We start from the raw sequence: 25,156 nt of genomic DNA, 5'->3' as shown, positions 1-25,156 counted from the left end.
ACTTTAGTCATGTGTCGAAGACATTCCTGAAACCGGTTTAAAATATTTCTAAATAAAGTGATTTAAAAACAGTGAAGAGAAACGAAAATTATTTTAGTGTGATGTATATACCGCCAGGCACCATCATAACTAACATTTCATCATGTTATCAACTTTTCATACAAATAGAAAAGCAAAGGTGGCAGCATGGCTCATTGGTGTAAGGGATTGAATTTTTGCTTGTGTTTTTTTGAAGGTATGTCTTTGAATCCCACTGATGCCAAAATAAGCAGTTTGGATCTTGTCTCTAAATTTTTGTGGTATTCAGTTGAAATGAACAAATAGCAAATCAATTAAAATGAAAATATTTGTAATCAACTTTATCGGTTAAGCACTTTATTCAACCTTTTTCTGATTTGTGGTTATCGCATGTAATTTAGCATTTTACGGATTTTTCTCCTGACATTTTTTTTTGAAATGCAGCTTTCAAATGCAGAATTTGTAGGCTTTGTTGAAGGGATTGAATTTTTGCTTGTGTTTTTTTGAAGGTATGTCTTTGAATCCCACTGATGCCAAAATAAGCAGTTTGGATCTTGTCTCTAAATTTTTGTGGTATTCAGTTGAAATGAACAAATAGCAAATCAATTAAAATGAAAATATTTGTAATCAACTTTATCGGTTAAGCACTTTATTCAACCTTTTTCTGATTTGTGGTTATCGCATGTAATTTAGCATTTTACGGATTTTTCTCCTGACATTTTTTTTTGAAATGCAGCTTTCAAATGCAGAATTTGTAGGCTTTGTTGATCTGATTGACATTTTTCAGATCTTAGAGCTCACGAAAGCAAGCTCATGAGTGGTAGCATGGCCGAGCGGTCTAAGGCGCTGGATTTAGGCTCCAGTCTCTTCGGAGGCGTGGGTTCAAATCCCACTGCTGCCATTTTTATTAGTTCTTCATGTGGTTCCAACGTATAGATAAAGAAGATACTCAGCTTTCAAATGCAGAATTTATAGGCTTTGTTGTTCTGATTGTCAGATCTTAGAGCTCACGAAAGAGAGATCATGAGTGGTAGCATGGCCGAGCGGTCTAAGGCGCTGGATTAAGGCTCCAGTCTCTTCGGAGGCATGGGTTCAAATCCCACTGCTGCCATTTTCGTTAGATCCAAGAGAAGGTGCAGAGATCGGTATAGATGTCGTTCAAGCGTGAAGATCAGTGTTTCTCAACTCCAGTCCTCAGGACCCTTAACAGTGCTTGCTTTCCAGGTGACAAGGGAAATAATTATACCACCTGTAGATCTGTTAGAATGTGTCAGTCAGTTATGAATACACCTGTGCTTAAGCAAGGAGATATGGAAAACATGCACTGTTAGGGGTCCTGAGGACTGGAGTTGAAAAATCCAGCTGGTGTTACCTGTGGAAGTATATTTTAGCTAAATCGCAACTTTAGTCATGTGTCGAAGACATTCCTGAAACCGGTTTAAAATATTTCTAAATAAAGTGATTTAAAAACAGTGAAGAAAACGAAAATTATTTTAGTGTGATGTATATACCGCCAGGCACCATCATAACTAACATTTCATCATGTTATCAACTTTTCATACAAATAGAAAAGCAAAGGTGGCAGCATGGCTCATTGGTGTAAGGGATTGAATTTTTGCTTGTGTTTTTTTGAAGGTATGTCTTTGAATCCCACTGATGCCAAAATAAGCAGTTTGGATCTTGTCTCTAAATTTTTGTGGTATTCAGTTGAAATGAACAAATAGCAAATCAATTAAAATGAAAATATTTGTAATCAACTTTATCGGTTAAGCACTTTATTCAACCTTTTTCTGATTTGTGGTTATCGCATGTAATTTAGCATTTTACGGATTTTTCTCCTGACATTTTTTTTTGAAATGCAGCTTTCAAATGCAGAATTTGTAGGCTTTGTTGATCTGATTGACATTTTTCAGATCTTAGAGCTCACGAAAGCAAGCTCATGAGTGGTAGCATGGCCGAGCGGTCTAAGGCGCTGGATTTAGGCTCCAGTCTCTTCGGAGGCGTGGGTTCAAATCCCACTGCTGCCATTTTTATTAGTTCTTCATGTGGTTCCAACGTATAGATAAAGAAGATACTCAGCTTTCAAATGCAGAATTTATAGGCTTTGTTGTTCTGATTGTCAGATCTTAGAGCTCACGAAAGAGAGATCATGAGTGGTAGCATGGCCGAGCGGTCTAAGGCGCTGGATTAAGGCTCCAGTCTCTTCGGAGGCATGGGTTCAAATCCCACTGCTGCCATTTTCGTTAGATCCAAGAGAAGGTGCAGAGATCGGTATAGATGTCGTTCAAGCGTGAAGATCAGTGTTTCTCAACTCCAGTCCTCAGGACCCTTAACAGTGCTTGCTTTCCAGGTGACAAGGGAAATAATTATACCACCTGTAGATCTGTTAGAATGTGTCAGTCAGTTATGAATACACCTGTGCTTAAGCAAGGAGATATGGAAAACATGCACTGTTAGGGGTCCTGAGGACTGGAGTTGAAAAATCCAGCTGGTGTTACCTGTGGAAGTATATTTTAGCTAAATCGCAACTTTAGTCATGTGTCGAAGACATTCCTGAAACCGGTTTAAAATATTTCTAAATAAAGTGATTTAAAAACAGTGAAGAGAAACGAAAATTATTTTAGTGTGATGTATATACCGCCAGGCACCATCATAACTAACATTTCATCATGTTATCAACTTTTCATACAAATAGAAAAGCAAAGGTGGCAGCATGGCTCATTGGTGTAAGGGATTGAATTTTTGCTTGTGTTTTTTTGAAGGTATGTCTTTGAATCCCACTGATGCCAAAATAAGCAGTTTGGATCTTGTCTCTAAATTTTTGTGGTATTCAGTTGAAATGAACAAATAGCAAATCAATTAAAATGAAAATATTTGTAATCAACTTTATCGGTTAAGCACTTTATTCAACCTTTTTCTGATTTGTGGTTATCGCATGTAATTTAGCATTTTACGGATTTTTCTCCTGACATTTTTTTTTGAAATGCAGCTTTCAAATGCAGAATTTGTAGGCTTTGTTGAAGGGATTGAATTTTTGCTTGTGTTTTTTTGAAGGTATGTCTTTGAATCCCACTGATGCCAAAATAAGCAGTTTGGATCTTGTCTCTAAATTTTTGTGGTATTCAGTTGAAATGAACAAATAGCAAATCAATTAAAATGAAAATATTTGTAATCAACTTTATCGGTTAAGCACTTTATTCAACCTTTTTCTGATTTGTGGTTATCGCATGTAATTTAGCATTTTACGGATTTTTCTCCTGACATTTTTTTTTGAAATGCAGCTTTCAAATGCAGAATTTGTAGGCTTTGTTGATCTGATTGACATTTTTCAGATCTTAGAGCTCACGAAAGCAAGCTCATGAGTGGTAGCATGGCCGAGCGGTCTAAGGCGCTGGATTTAGGCTCCAGTCTCTTCGGAGGCGTGGGTTCAAATCCCACTGCTGCCATTTTTATTAGTTCTTCATGTGGTTCCAACGTATAGATAAAGAAGATACTCAGCTTTCAAATGCAGAATTTATAGGCTTTGTTGTTCTGATTGTCAGATCTTAGAGCTCACGAAAGAGAGATCATGAGTGGTAGCATGGCCGAGCGGTCTAAGGCGCTGGATTAAGGCTCCAGTCTCTTCGGAGGCATGGGTTCAAATCCCACTGCTGCCATTTTCGTTAGATCCAAGAGAAGGTGCAGAGATCGGTATAGATGTCGTTCAAGCGTGAAGATCAGTGTTTCTCAACTCCAGTCCTCAGGACCCTTAACAGTGCTTGCTTTCCAGGTGACAAGGGAAATAATTATACCACCTGTAGATCTGTTAGAATGTGTCAGTCAGTTATGAATACACCTGTGCTTAAGCAAGGAGATATGGAAAACATGCACTGTTAGGGGTCCTGAGGACTGGAGTTGAAAAATCCAGCTGGTGTTACCTGTGGAAGTATATTTTAGCTAAATCGCAACTTTAGTCATGTGTCGAAGACATTCCTGAAACCGGTTTAAAATATTTCTAAATAAAGTGATTTAAAAACAGTGAAGAAAACGAAAATTATTTTAGTGTGATGTATATACCGCCAGGCACCATCATAACTAACATTTCATCATGTTATCAACTTTTCATACAAATAGAAAAGCAAAGGTGGCAGCATGGCTCATTGGTGTAAGGGATTGAATTTTTGCTTGTGTTTTTTTGAAGGTATGTCTTTGAATCCCACTGATGCCAAAATAAGCAGTTTGGATCTTGTCTCTAAATTTTTGTGGTATTCAGTTGAAATGAACAAATAGCAAATCAATTAAAATGAAAATATTTGTAATCAACTTTATCGGTTAAGCACTTTATTCAACCTTTTTCTGATTTGTGGTTATCGCATGTAATTTAGCATTTTACGGATTTTTCTCCTGACATTTTTTTTTGAAATGCAGCTTTCAAATGCAGAATTTGTAGGCTTTGTTGATCTGATTGACATTTTTCAGATCTTAGAGCTCACGAAAGCAAGCTCATGAGTGGTAGCATGGCCGAGCGGTCTAAGGCGCTGGATTTAGGCTCCAGTCTCTTCGGAGGCGTGGGTTCAAATCCCACTGCTGCCATTTTTATTAGTTCTTCATGTGGTTCCAACGTATAGATAAAGAAGATACTCAGCTTTCAAATGCAGAATTTATAGGCTTTGTTGTTCTGATTGTCAGATCTTAGAGCTCACGAAAGAGAGATCATGAGTGGTAGCATGGCCGAGCGGTCTAAGGCGCTGGATTAAGGCTCCAGTCTCTTCGGAGGCATGGGTTCAAATCCCACTGCTGCCATTTTCGTTAGATCCAAGAGAAGGTGCAGAGATCGGTATAGATGTCGTTCAAGCGTGAAGATCAGTGTTTCTCAACTCCAGTCCTCAGGACCCTTAACAGTGCTTGCTTTCCAGGTGACAAGGGAAATAATTATACCACCTGTAGATCTGTTAGAATGTGTCAGTCAGTTATGAATACACCTGTGCTTAAGCAAGGAGATATGGAAAACATGCACTGTTAGGGGTCCTGAGGACTGGAGTTGAAAAATCCAGCTGGTGTTACCTGTGGAAGTATATTTTAGCTAAATCGCAACTTTAGTCATGTGTCGAAGACATTCCTGAAACCGGTTTAAAATATTTCTAAATAAAGTGATTTAAAAACAGTGAAGAGAAACGAAAATTATTTTAGTGTGATGTATATACCGCCAGGCACCATCATAACTAACATTTCATCATGTTATCAACTTTTCATACAAATAGAAAAGCAAAGGTGGCAGCATGGCTCATTGGTGTAAGGGATTGAATTTTTGCTTGTGTTTTTTTGAAGGTATGTCTTTGAATCCCACTGATGCCAAAATAAGCAGTTTGGATCTTGTCTCTAAATTTTTGTGGTATTCAGTTGAAATGAACAAATAGCAACTCAATTAAAATGTAAATATTTGTAATCAACTTTATCGGTTAAGCACTTTATTCAACCTTTTTCTGATTTGTGGTTATCGCATGTAATTTAGCATTTTACGGATTTTTCTCCTGACATTTTTTTTTGAAATGCAGCTTTCAAATGCAGAATTTGTAGGCTTTGTTGATCTGATTGACATTTTTCAGATCTTAGAGCTCACGAAAGCAAGCTCATGAGTGGTAGCATGGCCGAGCGGTCTAAGGCGCTGGATTTAGGCTCCAGTCTCTTCGGAGGCGTGGGTTCAAATCCCACTGCTGCCATTTTTATTAGTTCTTCATGTGGTTCCAACGTATAGATAAAGAAGATACTCAGCTTTCAAATGCAGAATTTATAGGCTTTGTTGTTCTGATTGTCAGATCTTAGAGCTCACGAAAGAGAGATCATGAGTGGTAGCATGGCCGAGCGGTCTAAGGCGCTGGATTAAGGCTCCAGTCTCTTCGGAGGCATGGGTTCAAATCCCACTGCTGCCATTTTCGTTAGATCCAAGAGAAGGTGCAGAGATCGGTATAGATGTCGTTCAAGCGTGAAGATCAGTGTTTCTCAACTCCAGTCCTCAGGACCCTTAACAGTGCTTGCTTTCCAGGTGACAAGGGAAATAATTATACCACCTGTAGATCTGTTAGAATGTGTCAGTCAGTTATGAATACACCTGTGCTTAAGCAAGGAGATATGGAAAACATGCACTGTTAGGGGTCCTGAGGACTGGAGTTGAGAAATCCAGCTGGTGTTACCTGTGGAAGTATATTTTAGCTAAATTCCAACGTATAGATAAAGAAGATACTCAGCTTTCAAATGCAGAATTTATAGGCTTTGTTGTTCTGATTGTCAGATCTTAGAGCTCACGAAAGAGAGATCATGAGTGGTAGCATGGCCGAGCGGTCTAAGGCGCTGGATTAAGGCTCCAGTCTCTTCGGAGGCGTGGGTTCAAATCCCACTGCTGCCATTTTCGTTAGATCCAAGAGAAGGTGCAGAGATCGGTATAGATGTCATTCAAGCGTGAAGATCAGTGTTTCTCAACTCCAGTCCTCAGGACCCTTAACAGTGCTTGCTTTCCAGGTGACAAGGGAAATAATTATACCACCTGTAGATCTGTTAGAATGTGTCAGTCAGTTATGAATACACCTGTGCTTAAGCAAGGAGATATGGAAAACATGCACTGTTAGGGGTCCTGAGGACTGGAGTTGAGAAATCCAGCTGGTGTTACCTGTGGAAGTATATTTTAGCTAAATCGCAACTTTAGTCATGTGTCGAAGACATTCCTGAAACCGGTTTAAAATATTTCTAAATAAAGTGATTTAAAAACAGTGAAGAGAAACGAAAATTATTTTAGTGTGATGTATATACCGCCAGGCACCATCATAACTAACATTTCATCATGTTATCAACTTTTCATACAAATAGAAAAGCAAAGGTGGCAGCATGGCTCATTGGTGTAAGGGATTGAATTTTTGCTTGTGTTTTTTTGAAGGTATGTCTTTGAATCCCACTGATGCCAAAATAAGCAGTTTGGATCTTGTCTCTAAATTTTTGTGGTATTCAGTTGAAATGAACAAATAGCAAATCAATTAAAATGAAAATATTTGTAATCAACTTTATCGGTTAAGCACTTTATTCAACCTTTTTCTGATTTGTGGTTATCGCATGTAATTTAGCATTTTACGGATTTTTCTCCTGACATTTTTTTTTGAAATGCAGCTTTCAAATGCAGAATTTGTAGGCTTTGTTGATCTGATTGACATTTTTCAGATCTTAGAGCTCACGAAAGCAAGCTCATGAGTGGTAGCATGGCCAAGCGGTCTAAGGCGCTGGATTTAGGCTCCAGTCTCTTCGGAGGCGTGGGTTCAAATCCCACTGCTGCCATTTTTATTAGTTCTTCATGTGGTTCCAACGTATAGATAAAGAAGATACTCAGCTTTCAAATGCAGAATTTATAGGCTTTGTTGTTCTGATTGTCAGATCTTAGAGCTCACGAAAGAGAGATCATGAGTGGTAGCATGGCCGAGCGGTCTAAGGCGCTGGATTAAGGCTCCAGTCTCTTCGGAGGCATGGGTTCAAATCCCACTGCTGCCATTTTCGTTAGATCCAAGAGAAGGTGCAGAGATCGGTATAGATGTCGTTCAAGCGTGAAGATCAGTGTTTCTCAACTCCAGTCCTCAGGACCCTTAACAGTGCTTGCTTTCCAGGTGACAAGGGAAATAATTATACCACCTGTAGATCTGTTAGAATGTGTCAGTCAGTTATGAATACACCTGTGCTTAAGCAAGGAGATATGGAAAACATGCACTGTTAGGGGTCCTGAGGACTGGAGTTGAAAAATCCAGCTGGTGTTACCTGTGGAAGTATATTTTAGCTAAATCGCAACTTTAGTCATGTGTCGAAGACATTCCTGAAACCGGTTTAAAATATTTCTAAATAAAGTGATTTAAAAACAGTGAAGAGAAACGAAAATTATTTTAGTGTGATGTATATACCGCCAGGCACCATCATAACTAACATTTCATCATGTTATCAACTTTTCATACAAATAGAAAAGCAAAGGTGGCAGCATGGCTCATTGGTGTAAGGGATTGAATTTTTGCTTGTGTTTTTTTGAAGGTATGTCTTTGAATCCCACTGATGCCAAAATAAGCAGTTTGGATCTTGTCTCTAAATTTTTGTGGTATTCAGTTGAAATGAACAAATAGCAACTCAATTAAAATGTAAATATTTGTAATCAACTTTATCGGTTAAGCACTTTATTCAACCTTTTTCTGATTTGTGGTTATCGCATGTAATTTAGCATTTTACGGATTTTTCTCCTGACATTTTTTTTTGAAATGCAGCTTTCAAATGCAGAATTTGTAGGCTTTGTTGATCTGATTGACATTTTTCAGATCTTAGAGCTCACGAAAGCAAGCTCATGAGTGGTAGCATGGCCGAGCGGTCTAAGGCGCTGGATTTAGGCTCCAGTCTCTTCGGAGGCGTGGGTTCAAATCCCACTGCTGCCATTTTTATTAGTTCTTCATGTGGTTCCAACGTATAGATAAAGAAGATACTCAGCTTTCAAATGCAGAATTTATAGGCTTTGTTGTTCTGATTGTCAGATCTTAGAGCTCACGAAAGAGAGATCATGAGTGGTAGCATGGCCGAGCGGTCTAAGCCGCTGGATTAAGGCTCCAGTCTCTTCGGAGACATGGGTTCAAATCCCACTGCTGCCATTTTCGTTAGATCCAAGAGAAGGTGCAGAGATCGGTATAGATGTCGTTCAAGCGTGAAGATCAGTGTTTCTCAACTCCAGTCCTCAGGACCCTTAACAGTGCTTGCTTTCCAGGTGACAAGGGAAATAATTATACCACCTGTAGATCTGTTAGAATGTGTCAGTCAGTTATGAATACACCTGTGCTTAAGCAAGGAGATATGGAAAACATGCACTGTTAGGGGTCCTGAGGACTGGAGTTGAGAAATCCAGCTGGTGTTACCTGTGGAAGTATATTTTAGCTAAATTCCAACGTATAGATAAAGAAGATACTCAGCTTTCAAATGCAGAATTTATAGGCTTTGTTGTTCTGATTGTCAGATCTTAGAGCTCACGAAAGAGAGATCATGAGTGGTAGCATGGCCGAGCGGTCTAAGGCGCTGGATTAAGGCTCCAGTCTCTTCGGAGGCGTGGGTTCAAATCCCACTGCTGCCATTTTCGTTAGATCCAAGAGAAGGTGCAGAGATCGGTATAGATGTCGTTCAAGCGTGAAGATCAGTGTTTCTCAACTCCAGTCCTCAGGACCCTTAACAGTGCTTGCTTTCCAGGTGACAAGGGAAATAATTATACCACCTGTAGATCTGTTAGAATGTGTCAGTCAGTTATGAATACACCTGTGCTTAAGCAAGGAGATATGGAAAACATGCACTGTTAGGGGTCCTGAGGACTGGAGTTGAGAAATCCAGCTGGTGTTACCTGTGGAAGTATATTTTAGCTAAATCGCAACTTTAGTCATGTGTCGAAGACATTCCTGAAACCGGTTTAAAATATTTCTAAATAAAGTGATTTAAAAACAGTGAAGAGAAACGAAAATTATTTTAGTGTGATGTATATACCGCCAGGCACCATCATAACTAACATTTCATCATGTTATCAACTTTTCATACAAATAGAAAAGCAAAGGTGGCAGCATGGCTCATTGGTGTAAGGGATTGAATTTTTGCTTGTGTTTTTTTGAAGGTATGTCTTTGAATCCCACTGATGCCAAAATAAGCAGTTTGGATCTTGTCTCTAAATTTTTGTGGTATTCAGTTGAAATGAACAAATAGCAACTCAATTAAAATGTAAATATTTGTAATCAACTTTATCGGTTAAGCACTTTATTCAACCTTTTTCTGATTTGTGGTTATCGCATGTAATTTAGCATTTTACGGATTTTTCTCCTGACATTTTTTTTTGAAATGCAGCTTTCAAATGCAGAATTTGTAGGCTTTGTTGATCTGATTGACATTTTTCAGATCTTAGAGCTCACGAAAGCAAGCTCATGAGTGGTAGCATGGCCGAGCGGTCTAAGGCGCTGGATTTAGGCTCCAGTCTCTTCGGAGGCGTGGGTTCAAATCCCACTGCTGCCATTTTTATTAGTTCTTCATGTGGTTCCAACGTATAGATAAAGAAGATACTCAGCTTTCAAATGCAGAATTTATAGGCTTTGTTGTTCTGATTGTCAGATCTTAGAGCTCACGAAAGAGAGATCATGAGTGGTAGCATGGCCGAGCGGTCTAAGGCGCTGGATTAAGGCTCCAGTCTCTTCGGAGGCATGGGTTCAAATCCCACTGCTGCCATTTTCGTTAGATCCAAGAGAAGGTGCAGAGATCGGTATAGATGTCGTTCAAGCGTGAAGATCAGTGTTTCTCAACTCCAGTCCTCAGGACCCTTAACAGTGCTTGCTTTCCAGGTGACAAGGGAAATAATTATACCACCTGTAGATCTGTTAGAATGTGTCAGTCAGTTATGAATACACCTGTGCTTAAGCAAGGAGATATGGAAAACATGCACTGTTAGGGGTCCTGAGGACTGGAGTTGAGAAATCCAGCTGGTGTTACCTGTGGAAGTATATTTTAGCTAAATTCCAACGTATAGATAAAGAAGATACTCAGCTTTCAAATGCAGAATTTATAGGCTTTGTTGATCTGATTGACATTTTTCAGATCTTAGAGCTCACGAAAGCAAGCTCATGAGTGGTAGCATGGCCGAGCGGTCTAAGGCGCTGGATTTAGGCTCCAGTCTCTTCGGAGGCGTGGGTTCAAATCCCACTGCTGCCATTTTTATTAGTTCTTCATGTGGTTCCAACGTATAGATAAAGAAGATACTCAGCTTTCAAATGCAGAATTTATAGGCTTTGTTGTTCTGATTGTCAGATCTTAGAGCTCACGAAAGAGAGATCATGAGTGGTAGCATGGCCGAGCGGTCTAAGGCGCTGGATTAAGGCTCCAGTCTCTTCGGAGGCATGGGTTCAAATCCCACTGCTGCCATTTTCGTTAGATCCAAGAGAAGGTGCAGAGATCGGTATAGATGTCGTTCAAGCGTGAAGATCAGTGTTTCTCAACTCCAGTCCTCAGGACCCTTAACAGTGCTTGCTTTCCAGGTGACAAGGGAAATAATTATACCACCTGTAGATCTGTTAGAATGTGTCAGTCAGTTATGAATACACCTGTGCTTAAGCAAGGAGATATGGAAAACATGCACTGTTAGGGGTCCTGAGGACTGGAGTTGAAAAATCCAGCTGGTGTTACCTGTGGAAGTATATTTTAGCTAAATCGCAACTTTAGTCATGTGTCGAAGACATTCCTGAAACCGGTTTAAAATATTTCTAAATAAAGTGATTTAAAAACAGTGAAGAGAAACGAAAATTATTTTAGTGTGATGTATATACCGCCAGGCACCATCATAACTAACATTTCATCATGTTATCAACTTTTCATACAAATAGAAAAGCAAAGGTGGCAGCATGGCTCATTGGTGTAAGGGATTGAATTTTTGCTTGTGTTTTTTTGAAGGTATGTCTTTGAATCCCACTGATGCCAAAATAAGCAGTTTGGATCTTGTCTCTAAATTTTTGTGGTATTCAGTTGAAATGAACAAATAGCAAATCAATTAAAATGAAAATATTTGTAATCAACTTTATCGGTTAAGCACTTTATTCAACCTTTTTCTGATTTGTGGTTATCGCATGTAATTTAGCATTTTACGGATTTTTCTCCTGACATTTTTTTTTGAAATGCAGCTTTCAAATGCAGAATTTGTAGGCTTTGTTGATCTGATTGACATTTTTCAGATCTTAGAGCTCACGAAAGCAAGCTCATGAGTGGTAGCATGGCCGAGCGGTCTGAGGCGCTGGATTTAGGCTCCAGTCTCTTCGGAGGCGTGGGTTCAAATCCCACTGCTGCCATTTTTATTAGTTCTTCATGTGGTTCCAACGTATAGATAAAGAAGATACTCAGCTTTCAAATGCAGAATTTATAGGCTTTGTTGTTCTGATTGTCAGATCTTAGAGCTCACGAAAGAGAGATCATGAGTGGTAGCATGGCCGAGCGGTCTAAGGCGCTGGATTAAGGCTCCAGTCTCTTCGGAGGCATGGGTTCAAATCCCACTGCTGCCATTTTCGTTAGATCCAAGAGAAGGTGCAGAGATCGGTATAGATGTCGTTCAAGCGTGAAGATCAGTGTTTCTCAACTCCAGTCCTCAGGACCCTTAACAGTGCTTGCTTTCCAGGTGACAAGGGAAATAATTATACCACCTGTAGATCTGTTAGAATGTGTCAGTCAGTTATGAATACACCTGTGCTTAAGCAAGGAGATATGGAAAACATGCACTGTTAGGGGTCCTGAGGACTGGAGTTGAAAAATCCAGCTGGTGTTACCTGTGGAAGTATATTTTAGCTAAATCGCAACTTTAGTCATGTGTCGAAGACATTCCTGAAACCGGTTTAAAATATTTCTAAATAAAGTGATTTAAAAACAGTGAAGAGAAACGAAAATTATTTTAGTGTGATGTATATACCGCCAGGCACCATCATAACTAACATTTCATCATGTTATCAACTTTTCATACAAATAGAAAAGCAAAGGTGGCAGCATGGCTCATTGGTGTAAGGGATTGAATTTTTGCTTGTGTTTTTTTGAAGGTATGTCTTTGAATCCCACTGATGCCAAAATAAGCAGTTTGGATCTTGTCTCTAAATTTTTGTGGTATTCAGTTGAAATGAACAAATAGCAAATCAATTAAAATGAAAATATTTGTAATCAACTTTATCGGTTAAGCACTTTATTCAACCTTTTTCTGATTTGTGGTTATCGCATGTAATTTAGCATTTTACGGATTTTTCTCCTGACATTTTTTTTTGAAATGCAGCTTTCAAATGCAGAATTTGTAGGCTTTGTTGATCTGATTGACATTTTTCAGATCTTAGAGCTCACGAAAGCAAGCTCATGAGTGGTAGCATGGCCGAGCGGTCTGAGGCGCTGGATTTAGGCTCTAGTCTCTTCGGAGGCGTGGGTTCAAATCCCACTGCTGCCATTTTTATTAGTTCTTCATGTGGTTCCAACGTATAGATAAAGAAGATACTCAGCTTTCAAATGCAGAATTTATAGGCTTTGTTGTTCTGATTGTCAGATCTTAGAGCTCACGAAAGAGAGATCATGAGTGGTAGCATGGCCGAGCGGTCTAAGGCGCTGGATTAAGGCTCCAGTCTCTTCGGAGGCATGGGTTCAAATCCCACTGCTGCCATTTTCGTTAGATCCAAGAGAAGGTGCAGAGATCGGTATAGATGTCGTTCAAGCGTGAAGATCAGTGTTTCTCAACTCCAGTCCTCAGGACCCTTAACAGTGCTTGCTTTCCAGGTGACAAGGGAAATAATTATACCACCTGTAGATCTGTTAGAATGTGTCAGTCAGTTATGAATACACCTGTGCTTAAGCAAGGAGATATGGAAAACATGCACTGTTAGGGGTCCTGAGGACTGGAGTTGAAAAATCCAGCTGGTGTTACCTGTGGAAGTATATTTTAGCTAAATCGCAACTTTAGTCATGTGTCGAAGACATTCCTGAAACCGGTTTAAAATATTTCTAAATAAAGTGATTTAAAAACAGTGAAGAGAAACGAAAATTATTTTAGTGTGATGTATATACCGCCAGGCACCATCATAACTAACATTTCATCATGTTATCAACTTTTCATACAAATAGAAAAGCAAAGGTGGCAGCATGGCTCATTGGTGTAAGGGATTGAATTTTTGCTTGTGTTTTTTTGAAGGTATGTCTTTGAATCCCACTGATGCCAAAATAAGCAGTTTGGATCTTGTCTCTAAATTTTTGTGGTATTCAGTTGAAATGAACAAATAGCAAATCAATTAAAATGAAAATATTTGTAATCAACTTTATCGGTTAAGCACTTTATTCAACCTTTTTCTGATTTGTGGTTATCGCATGTAATTTAGCATTTTACGGATTTTTCTCCTGACATTTTTTTTTGAAATGCAGCTTTCAAATGCAGAATTTGTAGGCTTTGTTGATCTGATTGACATTTTTCAGATCTTAGAGCTCACGAAAGCAAGCTCATGAGTGGTAGCATGGCCGAGCGGTCTAAGGCGCTGGATTTAGGCTCCAGTCTCTTCGGAGGCGTGGGTTCAAATCCCACTGCTGCCATTTTTATTAGTTCTTCATGTGGTTCCAACGTATAGATAAAGAAGATACTCAGCTTTCAAATGCAGAATTTATAGGCTTTGTTGTTCTGATTGTCAGATCTTAGAGCTCACGAAAGAGAGATCATGAGTGGTAGCATGGCCGAGCGGTCTAAGGCGCTGGATTAAGGCTCCAGTCTCTTCGGAGGCGTGGGTTCAAATCCCACTGCTGCCATTTTCGTTAGATCCAAGAGAAGGTGCAGAGATCGGTATAGATGTCGTTCAAGCGTGAAGATCAGTGTTTCTCAACTCCAGTCCTCAGGACCCTTAACAGTGCTTGCTTTCCAGGTGACAAGGGAAATAATTATACCACCTGTAGATCTGTTAGAATGTGTCAGTCAGTTATGAATACACCTGTGCTTAAGCAAGGAGATATGGAAAACATGCACTGTTAGGGGTCCTGAGGACTGGAGTTGAGAAATCCAGCTGGTGTTACCTGTGGAAGTATATTTTAGCTAAATCGCAACTTTAGTCATGTGTCGAAGACATTCCTGAAACCGGTTTAAAATATTTCTAAATAAAGTGATTTAAAAACAGTGAAGAGAAACGAAAATTATTTTAGTGTGATGTATATACCGCCAGGCACCATCATAACTAACATTTCATCATGTTATCAACTTTTCATACAAATAGAAAAGCAAAGGTGGCAGCATGGCTCATTGGTGTAAGGGATTGAATTTTTGCTTGTGTTTTTTTGAAGGTATGTCTTTGAATCCCACTGATGCCAAAATAAGCAGTTTGGATCTTGTCTCTAAATTTTTGTGGTATTCAGTTGAAATGAACAAATAGCAAATCAATTAAAATGAAAATATTTGTAATCAACTTTATCGGTTAAGCACTTTATTCAACCTTTTTCTGATTTGTGGTTATCGCATGTAATTTAGCATTTTACGGATTTTTCTCCTGACATTTTTTTTTGAAATGCAGCTTTCAAATGCAGAATTTGTAGGCTTTGTTGATCTGATTGACATTTTTCAGATCTTAGAGCTCACGAAAGCAAGCTCATGAGTGGTAGCATGGCCAAGCGGTCTAAGGCGCTGGATTTAGGCTCCAGTCTCTTCGGAGGCGTGGGTTCAAATCCCACTGCTGCCATTTTTATTAGTTCTTCATGTGGTTCCAACGTATAGATAAAGAAGATACTCAGCTTTCAAATGCAGAATTTATAGGCTTTGTTGTTCTGATTGTCAGATCTTAGAGCTCACGAAAGAGAGATCATGAGTGGTAGCATGGCCGAGCGGTCTAAGGCGCTGGATTAAGGCTCCAGTCTCTTCGGAGGCGTGGGTTCAAATCCCACTGCTGCCATTTTCGTTAGATCCAAGAGAAGGTGCAGAGATCGGTATAGATGTCGTTCAAGCGTGAAGATCAGTGTTTCTCAACTCCAGTCCTCAGGACCCTTAACAGTGCTTGCTTTCCAGGTGACAAGGGAAATAATTATACCACCTGTAGATCTGTTAGAATGTGTCAGTCAGTTATGAATACACCTGTGCTTAAGCAAGGAGATATGGAAAACATGCACTGTTAGGGGTCCTGAGGACTGGAGTTGAGAAATCCAGCTGGTGTTACCTGTGGAAGTATATTTTAGCTAAATCGCAACTTTAGTCATGTGTCGAAGACATTCCTGAAACCGGTTTAAAATATTTCTAAATAAAGTGATTTAAAAACAGTGAAGAGAAACGAAAATTATTTTAGTGTGATGTATATACCGCCAGGCACCATCATAACTAACATTTCATCATGTTATCAACTTTTCATACAAATAGAAAAGCAAAGGTGGCAGCATGGCTCATTGGTGTAAGGGATTGAATTTTTGCTTGTGTTTTTTTGAAGGTATGTCTTTGAATCCCACTGATGCCAAAATAAGCAGTTTGGATCTTGTCTCTAAATTTTTGTGGTATTCAGTTGAAATGAACAAATAGCAAATCAATTAAAATGAAAATATTTGTAATCAACTTTATCGGTTAAGCACTTTATTCAACCTTTTTCTGATTTGTGGTTATCGCATGTAATTTAGCATTTTACGGATTTTTCTCCTGACATTTTTTTTTGAAATGCAGCTTTCAAATGCAGAATTTGTAGGCTTTGTTGATCTGATTGACATTTTTCAGATCTTAGAGCTCACGAAAGCAAGCTCATGAGTGGTAGCATGGCCGAGCGGTCTAAGGCGCTGGATTTAGGCTCCAGTCTCTTCGGAGGCGTGGGTTCAAATCCCACTGCTGCCATTTTTATTAGTTCTTCATGTGGTTCCAACGTATAGATAAAGAAGATACTCAGCTTTCAAATGCAGAATTTATAGGCTTTGTTGTTCTGATTGTCAGATCTTAGAGCTCACGAAAGAGAGATCATGAGTGGTAGCATGGCCGAGCGGTCTAAGGCGCTGGATTAAGGCTCCAGTCTCTTCGGAGGCATGGGTTCAAATCCCACTGCTGCCATTTTCGTTAGATCCAAGAGAAGGTGCAGAGATCGGTATAGATGTCGTTCAAGCGTGAAGATCAGTGTTTCTCAACTCCAGTCCTCAGGACCCTTAACAGTGCTTGCTTTCCAGGTGACAAGGGAAATAATTATACCACCTGTAGATCTGTTAGAATGTGTCAGTCAGTTATGAATACACCTGTGCTTAAGCAAGGAGATATGGAAAACATGCACTGTTAGGGGTCCTGAGGACTGGAGTTGAAAAATCCAGCTGGTGTTACCTGTGGAAGTATATTTTAGCTAAATCGCAACTTTAGTCATGTGTCGAAGACATTCCTGAAACCGGTTTAAAATATTTCTAAATAAAGTGATTTAAAAACAGTGAAGAGAAACGAAAATTATTTTAGTGTGATGTATATACCGCCAGGCACCATCATAACTAACATTTCATCATGTTATCAACTTTTCATACAAATAGAAAAGCAAAGGTGGCAGCATGGCTCATTGGTGTAAGGGATTGAATTTTTGCTTGTGTTTTTTTGAAGGTATGTCTTTGAATCCCACTGATGCCAAAATAAGCAGTTTGGATCTTGTCTCTAAATTTTTGTGGTATTCAGTTGAAATGAACAAATAGCAAATCAATTAAAATGAAAATATTTGTAATCAACTTTATCGGTTAAGCACTTTATTCAACCTTTTTCTGATTTGTGGTTATCGCATGTAATTTAGCATTTTACGGATTTTTCTCCTGACATTTTTTTTTGAAATGCAGCTTTCAAATGCAGAATTTGTAGGCTTTGTTGATCTGATTGACATTTTTCAGATCTTAGAGCTCACGAAAGCAAGCTCATGAGTGGTAGCATGGCCGAGCGGTCTAAGGCGCTGGATTTAGGCTCCAGTCTCTTCGGAGGCGTGGGTTCAAATCCCACTGCTGCCATTTTTATTAGTTCTTCATGTGGTTCCAACGTATAGATAAAGAAGATACTCAGCTTTCAAATGCAGAATTTATAGGCTTTGTTGTTCTGATTGTCAGATCTTAGAGCTCACGAAAGAGAGATCATGAGTGGTAGCATGGCCGAGCGGTCTAAGGCGCTGGATTAAGGCTCCAGTCTCTTCGGAGGCGTGGGTTCAAATCCCACTGCTGCCATTTTCGTTAGATCCAAGAGAAGGTGCAGAGATCGGTATAGATGTCGTTCAAGCGTGAAGATCAGTGTTTCTCAACTCCAGTCCTCAGGACCCTTAACAGTGCTTGCTTTCCAGGTGACAAGGGAAATAATTATACCACCTGTAGATCTGTTAGAATGTGTCAGTCAGTTATGAATACACCTGTGCTTAAGCAAGGAGATATGGAAAACATGCACTGTTAGGGGTCCTGAGGACTGGAGTTGAGAAATCCAGCTGGTGTTACCTGTGGAAGTATATTTTAGCTAAATCGCAACTTTAGTCATGTGTCGAAGACATTCCTGAAACCGGTTTAAAATATTTCTAAATAAAGTGATTTAAAAACAGTGAAGAGAAACGAAAATTATTTTAGTGTGATGTATATACCGCCAGGCACCATCATAACTAACATTTCATCATGTTATCAACTTTTCATACAAATAGAAAAGCAAAGGTGGCAGCATGGCTCATTGGTGTAAGGGATTGAATTTTTGCTTGTGTTTTTTTGAAGGTATGTCTTTGAATCCCACTGATGCCAAAATAAGCAGTTTGGATCTTGTCTCTAAATTTTTGTGGTATTCAGTTGAAATGAACAAATAGCAAATCAATTAAAATGAAAATATTTGTAATCAACTTTATCGGTTAAGCACTTTATTCAACCTTTTTCTGATTTGTGGTTATCGCATGTAATTTAGCATTTTACGGATTTTTCTCCTGACATTTTTTTTTGAAATGCAGCTTTCAAATGCAGAATTTGTAGGCTTTGTTGATCTGATTGACATTTTTCAGATCTTAGAGCTCACGAAAGCAAGCTCATGAGTGGTAGCATGGCCAAGCGGTCTAAGGCGCTGGATTTAGGCTCCAGTCTCTTCGGAGGCGTGGGTTCAAATCCCACTGCTGCCATTTTTATTAGTTCTTCATGTGGTTCCAACGTATAGATAAAGAAGATACTCAGCTTTCAAATGCAGAATTTATAGGCTTTGTTGTTCTGATTGTCAGATCTTAGAGCTCACGAAAGAGAGATCATGAGTGGTAGCATGGCCGAGCGGTCTAAGGCGCTGGATTAAGGCTCCAGTCTCTTCGGAGGCATGGGTTCAAATCCCACTGCTGCCATTTTCGTTAGATCCAAGAGAAGGTGCAGAGATCGGTATAGATGTCGTTCAAGCGTGAAGATCAGTGTTTCTCAACTCCAGTCCTCAGGACCCTTAACAGTGCTTGCTTTCCAGGTGACAAGGGAAATAATTATACCACCTGTAGATCTGTTAGAATGTGTCAGTCAGTTATGAATACACCTGTGCTTAAGCAAGGAGATATGGAAAACATGCACTGTTAGGGGTCCTGAGGACTGGAGTTGAAAAATCCAGCTGGTGTTACCTGTGGAAGTATATTTTAGCTAAATCGCAACTTTAGTCATGTGTCGAAGACATTCCTGAAACCGGTTTAAAATATTTCTAAATAAAGTGATTTAAAAACAGTGAAGAGAAACGAAAATTATTTTAGTGTGATGTATATACCGCCAGGCACCATCATAACTAACATTTCATCATGTTATCAACTTTTCATACAAATAGAAAAGCAAAGGTGGCAGCATGGCTCATTGGTGTAAGGGATTGAATTTTTGCTTGTGTTTTTTTGAAGGTATGTCTTTGAATCCCACTGATGCCAAAATAAGCAGTTTGGATCTTGTCTCTAAATTTTTGTGGTATTCAGTTGAAATGAACAAATAGCAAATCAATTAAAATGAAAATATTTGTAATCAACTTTATCGGTTAAGCACTTTATTCAACCTTTTTCTGATTTGTGGTTATCGCATGTAATTTAGCATTTTACGGATTTTTCTCCTGACATTTTTTTTTGAAATGCAGCTTTCAAATGCAGAATTTGTAGGCTTTGTTGATCTGATTGACATTTTTCAGATCTTAGAGCTCACGAAAGCAAGCTCATGAGTGGTAGCATGGCCAAGCGGTCTAAGGCGCTGGATTTAGGCTCCAGTCTCTTCGGAGGCGTGGGTTCAAATCCCACTGCTGCCATTTTTATTAGTTCTTCATGTGGTTCCAACGTATAGATAAAGAAGATACTCAGCTTTCAAATGCAGAATTTATAGGCTTTGTTGTTCTGATTGTCAGATCTTAGAGCTCACGAAAGAGAGATCATGAGTGGTAGCATGGCCGAGCGGTCTAAGGCGCTGGATTAAGGCTCCAGTCTCTTCGGAGGCGTGGGTTCAAATCCCACTGCTGCCATTTTCGTTAGATCCAAGAGAAGGTGCAGAGATCGGTATAGATGTCGTTCAAGCGTGAAGATCAGTGTTTCTCAACTCCAGTCCTCAGGACCCTTAACAGTGCTTGCTTTCCAGGTGACAAGGGAAATAATTATACCACCTGTAGATCTGTTAGAATGTGTCAGTCAGTTATGAATACACCTGTGCTTAAGCAAGGAGATATGGAAAACATGCACTGTTAGGGGTCCTGAGGACTGGAGTTGAAAAATCCAGCTGGTGTTACCTGTGGAAGTATATTTTAGCTAAATCGCAACTTTAGTCATGTGTCGAAGACATTCCTGAAACCGGTTTAAAATATTTCTAAATAAAGTGATTTAAAAACAGTGAAGAGAAACGAAAATTATTTTAGTGTGATGTATATACCGCCAGGCACCATCATAACTAACATTTCATCATGTTATCAACTTTTCATACAAATAGAAAAGCAAAGGTGGCAGCATGGCTCATTGGTGTAAGGGATTGAATTTTTGCTTGTGTTTTTTTGAAGGTATGTCTTTGAATCCCACTGATGCCAAAATAAGCAGTTTGGATCTTGTCTCTAAATTTTTGTGGTATTCAGTTGAAATGAACAAATAGCAAATCAATTAAAATGAAAATATTTGTAATCAACTTTATCGGTTAAGCACTTTATTCAACCTTTTTCTGATTTGTGGTTATCGCATGTAATTTAGCATTTTACGGATTTTTCTCCTGACATTTTTTTTTGAAATGCAGCTTTCAAATGCAGAATTTGTAGGCTTTGTTGATCTGATTGACATTTTTCAGATCTTAGAGCTCACGAAAGCAAGCTCATGAGTGGTAGCATGGCCAAGCGGTCTAAGGCGCTGGATTTAGGCTCCAGTCTCTTCGGAGGCGTGGGTTCAAATCCCACTGCTGCCATTTTTATTAGTTCTTCATGTGGTTCCAACGTATAGATAAAGAAGATACTCAGCTTTCAAATGCAGAATTTATAGGCTTTGTTGTTCTGATTGTCAGATCTTAGAGCTCACGAAAGAGAGATCATGAGTGGTAGCATGGCCGAGCGGTCTAAGGCGCTGGATTAAGGCTCCAGTCTCTTCGGAGGCGTGGGTTCAAATCCCACTGCTGCCATTTTCGTTAGATCCAAGAGAAGGTGCAGAGATCGGTATAGATGTCGTTCAAGCGTGAAGATCAGTGTTTCTCAACTCCAGTCCTCAGGACCCTTAACAGTGCTTGCTTTCCAGGTGACAAGGGAAATAATTATACCACCTGTAGATCTGTTAGAATGTGTCAGTCAGTTATGAATACACCTGTGCTTAAGCAAGGAGATATGGAAAACATGCACTGTTAGGGGTCCTGAGGACTGGAGTTGAGAAATCCAGCTGGTGTTACCTGTGGAAGTATATTTTAGCTAAATCGCAACTTTAGTCATGTGTCGAAGACATTCCTGAAACCGGTTTAAAATATTTCTAAATAAAGTGATTTAAAAACAGTGAAGAGAAACGAAAATTATTTTAGTGTGATGTATATACCGCCAGGCACCATCATAACTAACATTTCATCATGTTATCAACTTTTCATACAAATAGAAAAGCAAAGGTGGCAGCATGGCTCATTGGTGTAAGGGATTGAATTTTTGCTTGTGTTTTTTTGAAGGTATGTCTTTGAATCCCACTGATGCCAAAATAAGCAGTTTGGATCTTGTCTCTAAATTTTTGTGGTATTCAGTTGAAATGAACAAATAGCAAATCAATTAAAATGAAAATATTTGTAATCAACTTTATCAGTTAAGCACTTTATTCAACCTTTTTCTGATTTGTGGTTATCGCATGTAATTTAGCATTTTACGGATTTTTCTCCTGACATTTTTTTTTGAAATGCAGCTTTCAAATGCAGAATTTGTAGGCTTTGTTGATCTGATTGACATTTTTCAGATCTTAGAGCTCACGAAAGCAAGCTCATGAGTGGTAGCATGGCCAAGCGGTCTAAGGCGCTGGATTTAGGCTCCAGTCTCTTCGGAGGCGTGGGTTCAAATCCCACTGCTGCCATTTTTATTAGTTCTTCATGTGGTTCCAACGTATAGATAAAGAAGATACTCAGCTTTCAAATGCAGAATTTATAGGCTTTGTTGTTCTGATTGTCAGATCTTAGAGCTCACGAAAGAGAGATCATGAGTGGTAGCATGGCCGAGCGGTCTAAGGCGCTGGATTAAGGCTCCAGTCTCTTCGGAGGCGTGGGTTCAAATCCCACTGCTGCCATTTTCGTTAGATCCAAGAGAAGGTGCAGAGATCGGTATAGATGTCGTTCAAGCGTGAAGATCAGTGTTTCTCAACTCCAGTCCTCAGGACCCTTAACAGTGCTTGCTTTCCAGGTGACAAGGGAAATAATTATACCACCTGTAGATCTGTTAGAATGTGTCAGTCAGTTATGAATACACCTGTGCTTAAGCAAGGAGATATGGAAAACATGCACTGTTAGGGGTCCTGAGGACTGGAGTTGAGAAATCCAGCTGGTGTTACCTGTGGAAGTATATTTTAGCTAAATCGCAACTTTAGTCATGTGTCGAAGACATTCCTGAAACCGGTTTAAAATATTTCTAAATAAAGTGATTTAAAAACAGTGAAGAGAAACGAAAATTATTTTAGTGTGATGTATATACCGCCAGGCACCATCATAACTAACATTTCATCATGTTATCAACTTTTCATACAAATAGAAAAGCAAAGGTGGCAGCATGGCTCATTGGTGTAAGGGATTGAATTTTTGCTTGTGTTTTTTTGAAGGTATGTCTTTGAATCCCACTGATGCCAAAATAAGCAGTTTGGATCTTGTCTCTAAATTTTTGTGGTATTCAGTTGAAATGAACAAATAGCAAATCAATTAAAATGAAAATATTTGTAATCAACTTTATCAGTTAAGCACTTTATTCAACCTTTTTCTGATTTGTGGTTATCGCATGTAATTTAGCATTTTACGGATTTTTCTCCTGACATTTTTTTTTGAAATGCAGCTTTCAAATGCAGAATTTGTAGGCTTTGTTGATCTGATTGACATTTTTCAGATCTTAGAGCTCACGAAAGCAAGCTCATGAGTGGTAGCATGGCCAAGCGGTCTAAGGCGCTGGATTTAGGCTCCAGTCTCTTCGGAGGCGTGGGTTCAAATCCCACTGCTGCCATTTTTATTAGTTCTTCATGTGGTTCCAACGTATAGATAAAGAAGATACTCAGCTTTCAAATGCAGAATTTATAGGCTTTGTTGTTCTGATTGTCAGATCTTAGAGCTCACGAAAGAGAGATCATGAGTGGTAGCATGGCCGAGCGGTCTAAGGCGCTGGATTAAGGCTCCAGTCTCTTCGGAGGCGTGGGTTCAAATCCCACTGCTGCCATTTTCGTTAGATCCAAGAGAAGGTGCAGAGATCGGTATAGATGTCGTTCAAGCGTGAAGATCAGTGTTTCTCAACTCCAGTCCTCAGGACCCTTAACAGTGCTTGCTTTCCAGGTGACAAGGGAAATAATTATACCACCTGTAGATCTGTTAGAATGTGTCAGTCAGTTATGAATACACCTGTGCTTAAGCAAGGAGATATGGAAAACATGCACTGTTAGGGGTCCTGAGGACTGGAGTTGAGAAATCCAGCTGGTGTTACCTGTGGAAGTATATTTTAGCTAAATCGCAACTTTAGTCATGTGTCGAAGACATTCCTGAAACCGGTTTAAAATATTTCTAAATAAAGTGATTTAAAAACAGTGAAGAGAAACGAAAATTATTTTAGTGTGATGTATATACCGCCAGGCACCATCATAACTAACATTTCATCATGTTATCAACTTTTCATACAAATAGAAAAGCAAAGGTGGCAGCATGGCTCATTGGTGTAAGGGATTGAATTTTTGCTTGTGTTTTTTTGAAGGTATGTCTTTGAATCCCACTGATGCCAAAATAAGCAGTTTGGATCTTGTCTCTAAATTTTTGTGGTATTCAGTTGAAATGAACAAATAGCAAATCAATTAAAATGAAAATATTTGTAATCAACTTTATCGGTTAAGCACTTTATTCAACCTTTTTCTGATTTGTGGTTATCGCATGTAATTTAGCATTTTACGGATTTTTCTCCTGACATTTTTTTTTGAAATGCAGCTTTCAAATGCAGAATTTGTAGGCTTTGTTGATCTGATTGACATTTTTCAGATCTTAGAGCTCACGAAAGCAAGCTCATGAGTGGTAGCATGGCCAAGCGGTCTAAGGCGCTGGATTTAGGCTCCAGTCTCTTCGGAGGCGTGGGTTCAAATCCCACTGCTGCCATTTTTATTAGTTCTTCATGTGGTTCCAACGTATAGATAAAGAAGATACTCAGCTTTCAAATGCAGAATTTATAGGCTTTGTTGTTCTGATTGTCAGATCTTAGAGCTCACGAAAGAGAGATCATGAGTGGTAGCATGGCCGAGCGGTCTAAGGCGCTGGATTAAGGCTCCAGTCTCTTCGGAGGCGTGGGTTCAAATCCCACTGCTGCCATTTTCGTTAGATCCAAGAGAAGGTGCAGAGATCGGTATAGATGTCGTTCAAGCGTGAAGATCAGTGTTTCTCAACTCCAGTCCTCAGGACCCTTAACAGTGCTTGCTTTCCAGGTGACAAGGGAAATAATTATACCACCTGTAGATCTGTTAGAATGTGTCAGTCAGTTATGAATACACCTGTGCTTAAGCAAGGAGATATGGAAAACATGCACTGTTAGGGGTCCTGAGGACTGGAGTTGAAAAATCCAGCTGGTGTTACCTGTGGAAGTATATTTTAGCTAAATCGCAACTTTAGTCATGTGTCGAAGACATTCCTGAAACCGGTTTAAAATATTTCTAAATAAAGTGATTTAAAAACAGTGAAGAGAAACGAAAATTATTTTAGTGTGATGTATATACCGCCAGGCACCATCATAACTAACATTTCATCATGTTATCAACTTTTCATACAAATAGAAAAGCAAAGGTGGCAGCATGGCTCATTGGTGTAAGGGATTGAATTTTTGCTTGTGTTTTTTTGAAGGTATGTCTTTGAATCCCACTGATGCCAAAATAAGCAGTTTGGATCTTGTCTCTAAATTTTTGTGGTATTCAGTTGAAATGAACAAATAGCAAATCAATTAAAATGAAAATATTTGTAATCAACTTTATCGGTTAAGCACTTTATTCAACCTTTTTCTGATTTG

General features: G+C 39.2%; 44 non-coding genes across 44 annotated transcripts; all 44 read left to right on the top strand.

The window, feature by feature from the left end:
- Nucleotides 1-837: 837 nt before the first annotated feature.
- On the top strand, nt 838-919 carry TRNAL-UAG (transfer RNA leucine (anticodon UAG)). The gene has a single exon. It is a non-coding gene; the product is annotated as a tRNA-Leu (tRNA).
- A 128-nt stretch (nt 920-1,047) lies between these two features.
- Nucleotides 1,048-1,129, top strand: TRNAL-AAG (transfer RNA leucine (anticodon AAG)). Its single transcript has one exon. It is a non-coding gene; the product is annotated as a tRNA-Leu (tRNA).
- Nucleotides 1,130-1,963: 834 nt separating this feature from the next.
- TRNAL-UAG (transfer RNA leucine (anticodon UAG)) lies at nt 1,964-2,045 on the top strand. The gene has a single exon. It is a non-coding gene; the product is annotated as a tRNA-Leu (tRNA).
- Nucleotides 2,046-2,173: 128 nt separating this feature from the next.
- TRNAL-AAG (transfer RNA leucine (anticodon AAG)) lies at nt 2,174-2,255 on the top strand. The gene has a single exon. It is a non-coding gene; the product is annotated as a tRNA-Leu (tRNA).
- Nucleotides 2,256-3,382: 1,127 nt separating this feature from the next.
- TRNAL-UAG (transfer RNA leucine (anticodon UAG)) lies at nt 3,383-3,464 on the top strand. Its single transcript has one exon. It is a non-coding gene; the product is annotated as a tRNA-Leu (tRNA).
- Nucleotides 3,465-3,592: 128 nt separating this feature from the next.
- TRNAL-AAG (transfer RNA leucine (anticodon AAG)) lies at nt 3,593-3,674 on the top strand. Its single transcript has one exon. It is a non-coding gene; the product is annotated as a tRNA-Leu (tRNA).
- Nucleotides 3,675-4,508: 834 nt separating this feature from the next.
- TRNAL-UAG (transfer RNA leucine (anticodon UAG)) lies at nt 4,509-4,590 on the top strand. The gene has a single exon. It is a non-coding gene; the product is annotated as a tRNA-Leu (tRNA).
- Nucleotides 4,591-4,718: 128 nt separating this feature from the next.
- On the top strand, nt 4,719-4,800 carry TRNAL-AAG (transfer RNA leucine (anticodon AAG)). Its single transcript has one exon. It is a non-coding gene; the product is annotated as a tRNA-Leu (tRNA).
- An 835-nt stretch (nt 4,801-5,635) lies between these two features.
- TRNAL-UAG (transfer RNA leucine (anticodon UAG)) lies at nt 5,636-5,717 on the top strand. Its single transcript has one exon. It is a non-coding gene; the product is annotated as a tRNA-Leu (tRNA).
- A 128-nt stretch (nt 5,718-5,845) lies between these two features.
- Nucleotides 5,846-5,927, top strand: TRNAL-AAG (transfer RNA leucine (anticodon AAG)). Its single transcript has one exon. It is a non-coding gene; the product is annotated as a tRNA-Leu (tRNA).
- Nucleotides 5,928-6,318: 391 nt separating this feature from the next.
- Nucleotides 6,319-6,400, top strand: TRNAL-AAG (transfer RNA leucine (anticodon AAG)). The gene has a single exon. It is a non-coding gene; the product is annotated as a tRNA-Leu (tRNA).
- An 835-nt stretch (nt 6,401-7,235) lies between these two features.
- On the top strand, nt 7,236-7,317 carry TRNAL-UAG (transfer RNA leucine (anticodon UAG)). The gene has a single exon. It is a non-coding gene; the product is annotated as a tRNA-Leu (tRNA).
- A 128-nt stretch (nt 7,318-7,445) lies between these two features.
- TRNAL-AAG (transfer RNA leucine (anticodon AAG)) lies at nt 7,446-7,527 on the top strand. Its single transcript has one exon. It is a non-coding gene; the product is annotated as a tRNA-Leu (tRNA).
- An 835-nt stretch (nt 7,528-8,362) lies between these two features.
- Nucleotides 8,363-8,444, top strand: TRNAL-UAG (transfer RNA leucine (anticodon UAG)). The gene has a single exon. It is a non-coding gene; the product is annotated as a tRNA-Leu (tRNA).
- A 128-nt stretch (nt 8,445-8,572) lies between these two features.
- Nucleotides 8,573-8,654, top strand: TRNAL-AAG (transfer RNA leucine (anticodon AAG)). The gene has a single exon. It is a non-coding gene; the product is annotated as a tRNA-Leu (tRNA).
- Nucleotides 8,655-9,045: 391 nt separating this feature from the next.
- Nucleotides 9,046-9,127, top strand: TRNAL-AAG (transfer RNA leucine (anticodon AAG)). The gene has a single exon. It is a non-coding gene; the product is annotated as a tRNA-Leu (tRNA).
- An 835-nt stretch (nt 9,128-9,962) lies between these two features.
- Nucleotides 9,963-10,044, top strand: TRNAL-UAG (transfer RNA leucine (anticodon UAG)). Its single transcript has one exon. It is a non-coding gene; the product is annotated as a tRNA-Leu (tRNA).
- A 128-nt stretch (nt 10,045-10,172) lies between these two features.
- Nucleotides 10,173-10,254, top strand: TRNAL-AAG (transfer RNA leucine (anticodon AAG)). The gene has a single exon. It is a non-coding gene; the product is annotated as a tRNA-Leu (tRNA).
- Nucleotides 10,255-10,652: 398 nt separating this feature from the next.
- TRNAL-UAG (transfer RNA leucine (anticodon UAG)) lies at nt 10,653-10,734 on the top strand. Its single transcript has one exon. It is a non-coding gene; the product is annotated as a tRNA-Leu (tRNA).
- A 128-nt stretch (nt 10,735-10,862) lies between these two features.
- Nucleotides 10,863-10,944, top strand: TRNAL-AAG (transfer RNA leucine (anticodon AAG)). Its single transcript has one exon. It is a non-coding gene; the product is annotated as a tRNA-Leu (tRNA).
- Nucleotides 10,945-11,779: 835 nt separating this feature from the next.
- On the top strand, nt 11,780-11,861 carry TRNAL-UAG (transfer RNA leucine (anticodon UAG)). Its single transcript has one exon. It is a non-coding gene; the product is annotated as a tRNA-Leu (tRNA).
- Nucleotides 11,862-11,989: 128 nt separating this feature from the next.
- On the top strand, nt 11,990-12,071 carry TRNAL-AAG (transfer RNA leucine (anticodon AAG)). Its single transcript has one exon. It is a non-coding gene; the product is annotated as a tRNA-Leu (tRNA).
- An 835-nt stretch (nt 12,072-12,906) lies between these two features.
- TRNAL-UAG (transfer RNA leucine (anticodon UAG)) lies at nt 12,907-12,988 on the top strand. Its single transcript has one exon. It is a non-coding gene; the product is annotated as a tRNA-Leu (tRNA).
- A 128-nt stretch (nt 12,989-13,116) lies between these two features.
- Nucleotides 13,117-13,198, top strand: TRNAL-AAG (transfer RNA leucine (anticodon AAG)). Its single transcript has one exon. It is a non-coding gene; the product is annotated as a tRNA-Leu (tRNA).
- Nucleotides 13,199-14,033: 835 nt separating this feature from the next.
- On the top strand, nt 14,034-14,115 carry TRNAL-UAG (transfer RNA leucine (anticodon UAG)). The gene has a single exon. It is a non-coding gene; the product is annotated as a tRNA-Leu (tRNA).
- A 128-nt stretch (nt 14,116-14,243) lies between these two features.
- TRNAL-AAG (transfer RNA leucine (anticodon AAG)) lies at nt 14,244-14,325 on the top strand. Its single transcript has one exon. It is a non-coding gene; the product is annotated as a tRNA-Leu (tRNA).
- Nucleotides 14,326-15,160: 835 nt separating this feature from the next.
- On the top strand, nt 15,161-15,242 carry TRNAL-UAG (transfer RNA leucine (anticodon UAG)). The gene has a single exon. It is a non-coding gene; the product is annotated as a tRNA-Leu (tRNA).
- Nucleotides 15,243-15,370: 128 nt separating this feature from the next.
- TRNAL-AAG (transfer RNA leucine (anticodon AAG)) lies at nt 15,371-15,452 on the top strand. The gene has a single exon. It is a non-coding gene; the product is annotated as a tRNA-Leu (tRNA).
- An 835-nt stretch (nt 15,453-16,287) lies between these two features.
- Nucleotides 16,288-16,369, top strand: TRNAL-UAG (transfer RNA leucine (anticodon UAG)). Its single transcript has one exon. It is a non-coding gene; the product is annotated as a tRNA-Leu (tRNA).
- A 128-nt stretch (nt 16,370-16,497) lies between these two features.
- Nucleotides 16,498-16,579, top strand: TRNAL-AAG (transfer RNA leucine (anticodon AAG)). Its single transcript has one exon. It is a non-coding gene; the product is annotated as a tRNA-Leu (tRNA).
- Nucleotides 16,580-17,414: 835 nt separating this feature from the next.
- Nucleotides 17,415-17,496, top strand: TRNAL-UAG (transfer RNA leucine (anticodon UAG)). Its single transcript has one exon. It is a non-coding gene; the product is annotated as a tRNA-Leu (tRNA).
- Nucleotides 17,497-17,624: 128 nt separating this feature from the next.
- TRNAL-AAG (transfer RNA leucine (anticodon AAG)) lies at nt 17,625-17,706 on the top strand. The gene has a single exon. It is a non-coding gene; the product is annotated as a tRNA-Leu (tRNA).
- An 835-nt stretch (nt 17,707-18,541) lies between these two features.
- Nucleotides 18,542-18,623, top strand: TRNAL-UAG (transfer RNA leucine (anticodon UAG)). Its single transcript has one exon. It is a non-coding gene; the product is annotated as a tRNA-Leu (tRNA).
- A 128-nt stretch (nt 18,624-18,751) lies between these two features.
- TRNAL-AAG (transfer RNA leucine (anticodon AAG)) lies at nt 18,752-18,833 on the top strand. Its single transcript has one exon. It is a non-coding gene; the product is annotated as a tRNA-Leu (tRNA).
- Nucleotides 18,834-19,668: 835 nt separating this feature from the next.
- Nucleotides 19,669-19,750, top strand: TRNAL-UAG (transfer RNA leucine (anticodon UAG)). Its single transcript has one exon. It is a non-coding gene; the product is annotated as a tRNA-Leu (tRNA).
- A 128-nt stretch (nt 19,751-19,878) lies between these two features.
- Nucleotides 19,879-19,960, top strand: TRNAL-AAG (transfer RNA leucine (anticodon AAG)). Its single transcript has one exon. It is a non-coding gene; the product is annotated as a tRNA-Leu (tRNA).
- Nucleotides 19,961-20,795: 835 nt separating this feature from the next.
- On the top strand, nt 20,796-20,877 carry TRNAL-UAG (transfer RNA leucine (anticodon UAG)). Its single transcript has one exon. It is a non-coding gene; the product is annotated as a tRNA-Leu (tRNA).
- Nucleotides 20,878-21,005: 128 nt separating this feature from the next.
- On the top strand, nt 21,006-21,087 carry TRNAL-AAG (transfer RNA leucine (anticodon AAG)). Its single transcript has one exon. It is a non-coding gene; the product is annotated as a tRNA-Leu (tRNA).
- Nucleotides 21,088-21,922: 835 nt separating this feature from the next.
- Nucleotides 21,923-22,004, top strand: TRNAL-UAG (transfer RNA leucine (anticodon UAG)). The gene has a single exon. It is a non-coding gene; the product is annotated as a tRNA-Leu (tRNA).
- Nucleotides 22,005-22,132: 128 nt separating this feature from the next.
- On the top strand, nt 22,133-22,214 carry TRNAL-AAG (transfer RNA leucine (anticodon AAG)). The gene has a single exon. It is a non-coding gene; the product is annotated as a tRNA-Leu (tRNA).
- Nucleotides 22,215-23,049: 835 nt separating this feature from the next.
- Nucleotides 23,050-23,131, top strand: TRNAL-UAG (transfer RNA leucine (anticodon UAG)). The gene has a single exon. It is a non-coding gene; the product is annotated as a tRNA-Leu (tRNA).
- Nucleotides 23,132-23,259: 128 nt separating this feature from the next.
- On the top strand, nt 23,260-23,341 carry TRNAL-AAG (transfer RNA leucine (anticodon AAG)). Its single transcript has one exon. It is a non-coding gene; the product is annotated as a tRNA-Leu (tRNA).
- An 835-nt stretch (nt 23,342-24,176) lies between these two features.
- Nucleotides 24,177-24,258, top strand: TRNAL-UAG (transfer RNA leucine (anticodon UAG)). The gene has a single exon. It is a non-coding gene; the product is annotated as a tRNA-Leu (tRNA).
- A 128-nt stretch (nt 24,259-24,386) lies between these two features.
- Nucleotides 24,387-24,468, top strand: TRNAL-AAG (transfer RNA leucine (anticodon AAG)). Its single transcript has one exon. It is a non-coding gene; the product is annotated as a tRNA-Leu (tRNA).
- The last annotated feature ends 688 nt before the right edge of the window (nt 24,469-25,156 follow it).

Source organism: Mixophyes fleayi, chromosome 6, assembly GCF_038048845.1.
Source record: "Mixophyes fleayi isolate aMixFle1 chromosome 6, aMixFle1.hap1, whole genome shotgun sequence".
Lineage (NCBI taxonomy): Eukaryota > Metazoa > Chordata > Amphibia > Anura > Limnodynastidae > Mixophyes > Mixophyes fleayi.
Note: the sequence above shows the minus strand (reverse complement) of the source record. Positions and strands in the feature narration are given on the sequence as shown.